This window comes from Siphateles boraxobius, unplaced genomic scaffold (assembly GCF_051911475.1).
Source record: "Siphateles boraxobius isolate OS27281-9 unplaced genomic scaffold, OSU_SipBor_1 24, whole genome shotgun sequence".
In the NCBI taxonomy this organism is placed as follows: Eukaryota; Metazoa; Chordata; class Actinopteri; order Cypriniformes; family Leuciscidae; genus Siphateles; species Siphateles boraxobius.
The window spans coordinates 16,772,057-16,778,987 of NW_027508855.1; the positions used below are offsets into that span (position 1 = coordinate 16,772,057).

The 6,931-nt window shown below is 39.8% G+C and overlaps 1 long non-coding RNA gene across 1 annotated transcript in view; it reads right to left on the minus strand.

Annotated features, from left to right (window-relative positions):
* Window positions 1–6,068, minus strand: part of LOC143749208 (uncharacterized) — an 80,559-nt gene extending 74,491 nt beyond the window's left edge. The window contains exon 1 of the long non-coding RNA XR_013206900.1: window positions 5,860–6,068. This is a non-coding gene — a long non-coding RNA (uncharacterized LOC143749208). The remainder of the gene's footprint in view (window positions 1–5,859) is intronic.
* Window positions 6,069–6,931: the final 863 nt, after the last annotated feature.

Below are 6,931 nucleotides of genomic sequence, written 5' to 3' on the forward strand. Positions count from 1 at the left end.
GAGAGAATGGTTATGGTGTAGGGTATGGACCAATCAGACACATACGAATTATTCATTATATACAAAGGTTTATGAAACTACTCACACAGCCCAAATAAACAAACACAAGGGCAGAAACAGTGTCATGTTACAGGGCATGATAAGGAGATTTTACGACCTCCGAGGAATGTGGCCACATACTCAAGAGAGAGACTATGAAACAGAAACCCTCTTTAAAACAGACTTTGCTGCATTAATCATAGACTAACTGATCTATAAATGAACATGCATAAAACTGTGAAAGAAACAGTGTAAATGGTTTACTGTCTCGTGTACTATTAGGTATATATTATGGTATGTATCCTGGTATACAACCAACTAACGATCAATGTAACCTCACCTGTATCATGCCTCCTACCTAATTAATCCTCATTTAATGACTCACACTTTGATGTACATCACCTTCTTCTAGAATGCAGTGTGGATGTGTTATAGCTATCTGAGCATTAATGAAGGTATAATCATGCTAGGGACAAAGATCCGTAAATCAACTAAGAGCCACTTTCCCTCTCAGACATGTCACCTTTCTGATTGGTCGAGTTCAACCCTTAGGGGAGGATCTTTTCCAGGCCTTATTAGAGACAGTCCACATGTGACCTCCCTCTCTTAGTTCTTTCATCCAGCCGCAACACTGTTCTGGTGATACTGGGGAACCCTCTCCCCCTCCACGGGGGCCCCAGGGCCCAGCAGGCCTCGATTCCAACCAGATAAGGGCTCAGGCAGGAGAGAGATGACTCTCTCACAAAGAACCAAGGACAATCTCAAGAGTTTTGGAACAAAGACTCCAACCAACAACGACTCCAATCACCCATCCTTCCGACTTCCTCACTTCTCCTGGGTGCTCGGCGTGGCCTCAACAGAGTCCCAGGCCTTGACCAAACCAGCCATGCGTTCCTGGAGAAAGAGAACGCTCAACCAACTTCCACTTGACACTGCCGGAACCATCAACGACTTCAATTTTCAACAACTTCAAGAATTGTTCCCATTACAAATGCAAGTATTCAATTCAATGAAATGTGAAAATGAAATTCTGATGGTTCTTCTCATAGACCCTCTTCCGGTTTCCAATTTCATCCTATCACTAACCTATTTATGTATTCATGTGTGTATGTTGTTTAGTTTATTTATATTCATATAAATATCTATATTTAGTTAATAAAACTTGTACATAATATGTATTTGGTTCTGTTTTGTTTGCAATACAAGTCACTTTACGATCACGGTTTTTGCTACTGGCTCAAAGTACTGTACAGGCGAAGAAATAATTATTCTTCTGTGGCCAGGGAAGATACCCTTTTCTTAGAATAAATTAATAATCAAAAGAGTTCATTGGAAGAACTGATTAATTGATTGTAATATTAATTCAGCCACATCAAGTTAATCGAATTAACTGACCCACATATTTATAATTAATAATAACAGGATATTATTGATTATTAATATTTCCAAAAAGCTGAGTTTTACAATGGGATGATGCCTCGGGTGGGAGCCATTGGCCAGTTATCTTTCCCCCGACACTGCGTCATCCCTAAAAACCCTGGTGCTGCCCACCAAACCCTGCCACGATACATCTACTTATAGATGCTTCTTTGTAGCCTTTGCCTTTCATGTGGCCAGCTGATTTTTAACTGGTTCACAGCCCGAGAAACAACCTCCACCAGCTCCTCATATGCGGAGATATGGAGTGGAGAGTCATCTCCATAATCCCTGCCCTCGATGCTGAGCACGTCCGCTTCCTCGGAAGCAGACAGCTCGAGCATGGGGTTCTCCTTGTCGCGGTGAAGAAGCCGCTGAGCGGGAGAACATCGGACCTGGCAGAGGAATCCTGAGAAAGTGCCTCTGCAGTCTCAAGATTCCTTGCCAGATCCATTTGCGAGCCACGTGATGAATGCCGCCACACTGCCTCAATGGACGCAGGACCCGCACCACGGGGTTTGCGAGCCTGGCCATCCTCATTAAAAATAGCCAGACGAGAGCGCAGCACCCGGATTGTTAAAGTTTCGCAATCCGTACAAGCAGCCCCTTCGAGAGCCGCCTGCGAGTGCAGTGCTCCCAAACAATGTACACAATTGGTATGTGTCCCCACCCGTGATGTAGCGAGGGCACAGGGCAGGGATGCACACACCGCTTGTAACTTTGACTCGCCATATATAAATAGTGCTTGTGTGAATACTGAAACAGACAACACCAAAAAAGACAGACACGTCAACAGAGAGCGCTTGCTGAAGGACAGAAAGCTGACGCTTGTGTGTGCCGCTGTCCCTTTGTAAGCTTCCGTGTAAGCACGTTACGTCATGACCAGGGCCTGAAGTTAACTTTTTTGACCACCAGCCACTGTGGCAGGTGGATGTAAAAATCCACCTGCCACAGTAACTTTTTACCAGCCAATTTTTTTTTTCATTTTAAAAAATGAAAATTTTACATAGTTTTACTAAATGTACATTTATTTGTCTCAAATCGTCGTTAATGTATATACTGACTTCACCCTGTGCTGCAATATACATTTAGTTTTACATGCATTCACAGAAATAAGCTGCTTGAATGAAAATTGCTGATGTTATCGGACAGACGCAAAAAACAACAACTAATGAATCACTCAATTCTCATTGGCTACCCGCCAATGTGGCAGGTAGATTGACAGTTTTACCTGCCAATTGCAAAATTCACCCGCATTTGGCGCGTGGTCAGGTATTAATTTCAGGCCCTGGTCATGATGCAGCACCAATCACGATTGGCCTAGTTTCATTCATGCTTCAGAGATGCCACGCTGTATGGGCGTTCCCCATTGTGTCGAATCGACGCAGTTCGAGTTCCCTCGAAAGGGAACAGTGATAAGATGGGCCTTTTAAACTTTATGCTAAGGAGAAAATCCAACGCAACTTTGAGGGGACCAAGAGAAACAAGATGATGTATTTTTGCTCAGCTAGCAACAGTGAACATCAACCACACAGCATGCACTAATACTTTTCATATACTACTTTCTATGTATAACAGTTCTATCTAATAACATATTAGACAGGACTGTTAGACAGATCGTAAACTAATGAACACAGAGAATGCGAGCACTGTGTGCTCAGGCTCTGGCATTCTCAACGACGTCAAAATAAAAGTCACAACAACAAGCGCGGCTTACGTTACTTCAGAGATCCTACTGGCGGTCCGAATGCAACCAGGAAAATGTTCCTAAGGGAACCATTAGTTCTCAGGAAACCACCCTGGTGGCTAGTTCCTATAATTAAGTTCCAAGGAATAACCGGTGCGAAAGCCCCTTTTGTTTAGACCGCAGTAGCCAAACTATCTCAATATTGCCAATCACCCACATTAGTAAAATAACTGTGAGAAACAAATTAAACATACATTTCACTTTTATTTTCACCAATAATACATACCGCAAACAATGGACATAAATATTGTTTGTGTGTGTGTGTGTGTGTGTGTGTGTGTGTGTGTGTGTGTGTGTCTGTGTGTGTGTGTGTGTGTGTGTGTGTGTGTGTGTGTGTGTGTGTGTGTGTGTGTGTGTGTGTGTGTGTGTGTGTGTGTGTGTGTGTGTGTGTGTTGTTGTTGTTGTTGTTGGTGGTGGTGTGGGGGGAGACAGAAATGTGCAGGCCTCTAGGCTGGGTTATCTTCAGATGAACTATGACAGGAGAGGTGTGTGCTAATAAATAAATAATTCTTCTTCTAGCCCTAAAACAGCAGCTCTGAGTAGTGAACTGATCGCGCCACAGGGCTACAGGAAGCACAAGCACAGAGCACAGAACTGTGAACTGACTAGCATGTGTGTGTGCGTGTGTAAGTGCATGAATGAGAATGTGTGGGTTGCAAACGGTAAACAATAGCAGATCTGCACAATAACAAGGATGCAGACCAATACTAAATATCTACTAGACTGCCGTGTTCTGGTTGGCTAATTATTGGCAAGAAGTAATCTACAAAAGAATCTACATCTATGATATTCTATACTGGATCAGGAGGTTGCTTAAATGCAAGTGCATTAGCAATTACCACTAATCATAAAGATCATTTAGTCTCTGTTCAAAAGAATAGTAATTTTTATTAAAAGTCTGTATGTCTTTTCCTGACACCTCAGACTTCATATGTGACTTTTATTCAACACAAATCTATAGCTAGATAGAACATAATTCAGACACTTTCCAATCAACAGTTCATTTGTTTGATTAACTCAGTGTGTATAATTCACACTAATTAGCTTTGAAATTGTCTATTAACAATTCCAAATTAATTTAATTTTGTTCTTCTAATTGGCACATCTCAGTGTATACCATTTTACAATTTTTTTCTCTCTGTCTCTTTGTATATATACACAATTATGTATTTATATTTTATATCATTTAATATACTGGAAAGGCATTACTGACTTTGAAATTCAAAAACACAATGGGCGTCTCGGAGAATTATGTTTAAACCATTTATTCACTGATTACATTCATAGATGCAGAGAAGCTTTATTCTTTCTTCACATGGGAGGAATGAGAGCTTTCTTTGTTTCGGTGGCTAATTAAGTATCATTCATACAATCATGCCATCAATTTGCATAGCTAATTAAGTATTATATTGATTATTAAGGCTCATTCTCCATTTCAAAATGATCACAAAATGTGTGGTTTTTAACTAATATGTAAAAACTTCTGCAAATTGTGTTTTATTAACAAAGTTCTGGAGGAGCACGTTCAGATAATCGGGCCAAACTCGTGAAATTCTACATGGTATTCAATTTGTATCGCTAAGAGACATTATTTTTGTAATTATATATTTTACTAGCGGATAAGGGTAGGGTTAGGATTTGGTTGAGGGTTAGTTGCATGTAGTTATGCATAATTCATTGTTATTACTATGGTAAGTACATGTAACATATGTAACAAGGACACTGTAAAATAAAGTGTTACCATAAAGTGTTACAGAATAATCTTGATTCTCTTCAATACCTCATGCCCTGTCAAAATGGCCTTTGGCTGCATTTTAACGCATATCCACAGTCTACAAAGTGAATTCACCTTTTCACCGCTTGCTATTCCATACGGAATCTGTATGGCACTTCTCTTGTGTTCAGGAATGCTCGGATGTCCTGGTGCAAGCAGGCATTAAGCTGAATGTGCAGTATATTCTATTCTGAGTAAGACGCTCACCCCATCAGACCTTGTTTTGGCCTGAGGCTAGTCTGCCAGGGCTGACCACTCCTGCTACCTCAGGTAGTGCCTTCAACAGCCGATAAATGAGGAGAAAATAAAGCAGAAGAGTGCTTAGAGTGGCTCAGTTGTGTATAATGTGTCCTCTATGGACCGGGTAGGATTGATGTGAAAACTTGCATTGGTACTGATTAAGATCAACAATGACTTTGAAATACAGCAAGCCACATTTAAAGGACACCAAATGTTAATTTGCGAGAAATTAAATGGTCAATATTAACTCGTATAACCGTGTCCAATCAACTCGAATTGACAAAAGCTTCAATTTTATTTTGCTCAATTGATTCAACATTTATGAAATTAAACATAAATGAGGTTATGCAACAGAATTGAGTAGGTCCATTAAAAATATGCTTCATGACAAGTGGTAGCTGGCTGTCAAAGTCAAACACATTTCCAAATGTATATTATGATTGATGGATAAATCGGATTGTGTGTGGTGGAGGGAAGAACTGTTTATTCAGATGTTATTAAATACAAAAGTATATAACAGTAGTACATACTTATTACTGGTACAGTAGTAGCTCTAATTTTATCCCAAAATAAATGAATGAATAAAATGTGATATTGCTTTGCGGGAGCAATGTGACATGTGAAAATCCTGTAATTTAATCACCATCATGTCGGTTTTCATCCGTGAAACACAGGGATGAGGAAAGAAGAGGCAATAGTCAAGTCAGTCAAGCTCCAAAAAGTGCATAAAAAATAGGACGATTTATGCGGAATCGCGGAACCAAGTCATAAAAAGGAATTTGCGGTTTAACGCGGAATGTCACGGAAGTGTCTGTTCATATTAAACCACAAAAAGACTACTTAAATATGAATATATACGAGTATATATCCTACATATTCTGCATGTGTCAATGAATGTGCACACACACACACACACACACACACACACACGCACGCACGCACGCACGCACGCACACACACACACACAATGTTTACTGCCTCTGGTGTCTCACAATTTGAGAACAAGAATGCATGAACTTCATCTCCAGAGCCACTACATCCGCATTTTACCATTTCATTTGAGAAAATCTATCGTTATATCATAAGCACACAGGCTGCGTCCGAAAACTGATAAATGCTGCCTTCAGAGGACGCTTTCCAAGGTTGGAAGGCATCAAGGCACGTCCGAAGGCAATGTTGGTTTAATTTCCTGTCTCCTGAGATACCTTCATCTGACAGATTTTTGAAGGCAGCATACATGTGTCCTTCGTCGCCTTTGATATCCCAGAATCCTGTGCTTTCCATTCTGTGACAGTTGAACTAGAAAAAAAAAGATGGCATCTGAATGTTGCGGCTGGTCGTCAGTTTGTGTGTAAAAGTAAATTTTTTATTAATGTTTTCCACTTATAAAAAACTTATAAAAACTCTATCAAGAAATTACTATTGTAGTCATTAAATATTTACTTAGAGCGAGCTTTGGTGAAAACTATTTTTGCTGTAGATCATTAAACTGTTACGCTGCCTCAGAAGTCTGTCCGAAATCAACAAGTCAGCTGCCTAATTTTTTTGGATGCAACCACAGAGACTCAAATGTCTTCACAACAACCTGTCAAAATAAAAGTTCGGTTCAACTTGAAGAAATTGTGACAGAAATATATTACTGTTGTACAGTAGAATTTTGCTCTCAATGTAATAATAATACTTACACACATAATAATAATAATAATAATAATAAT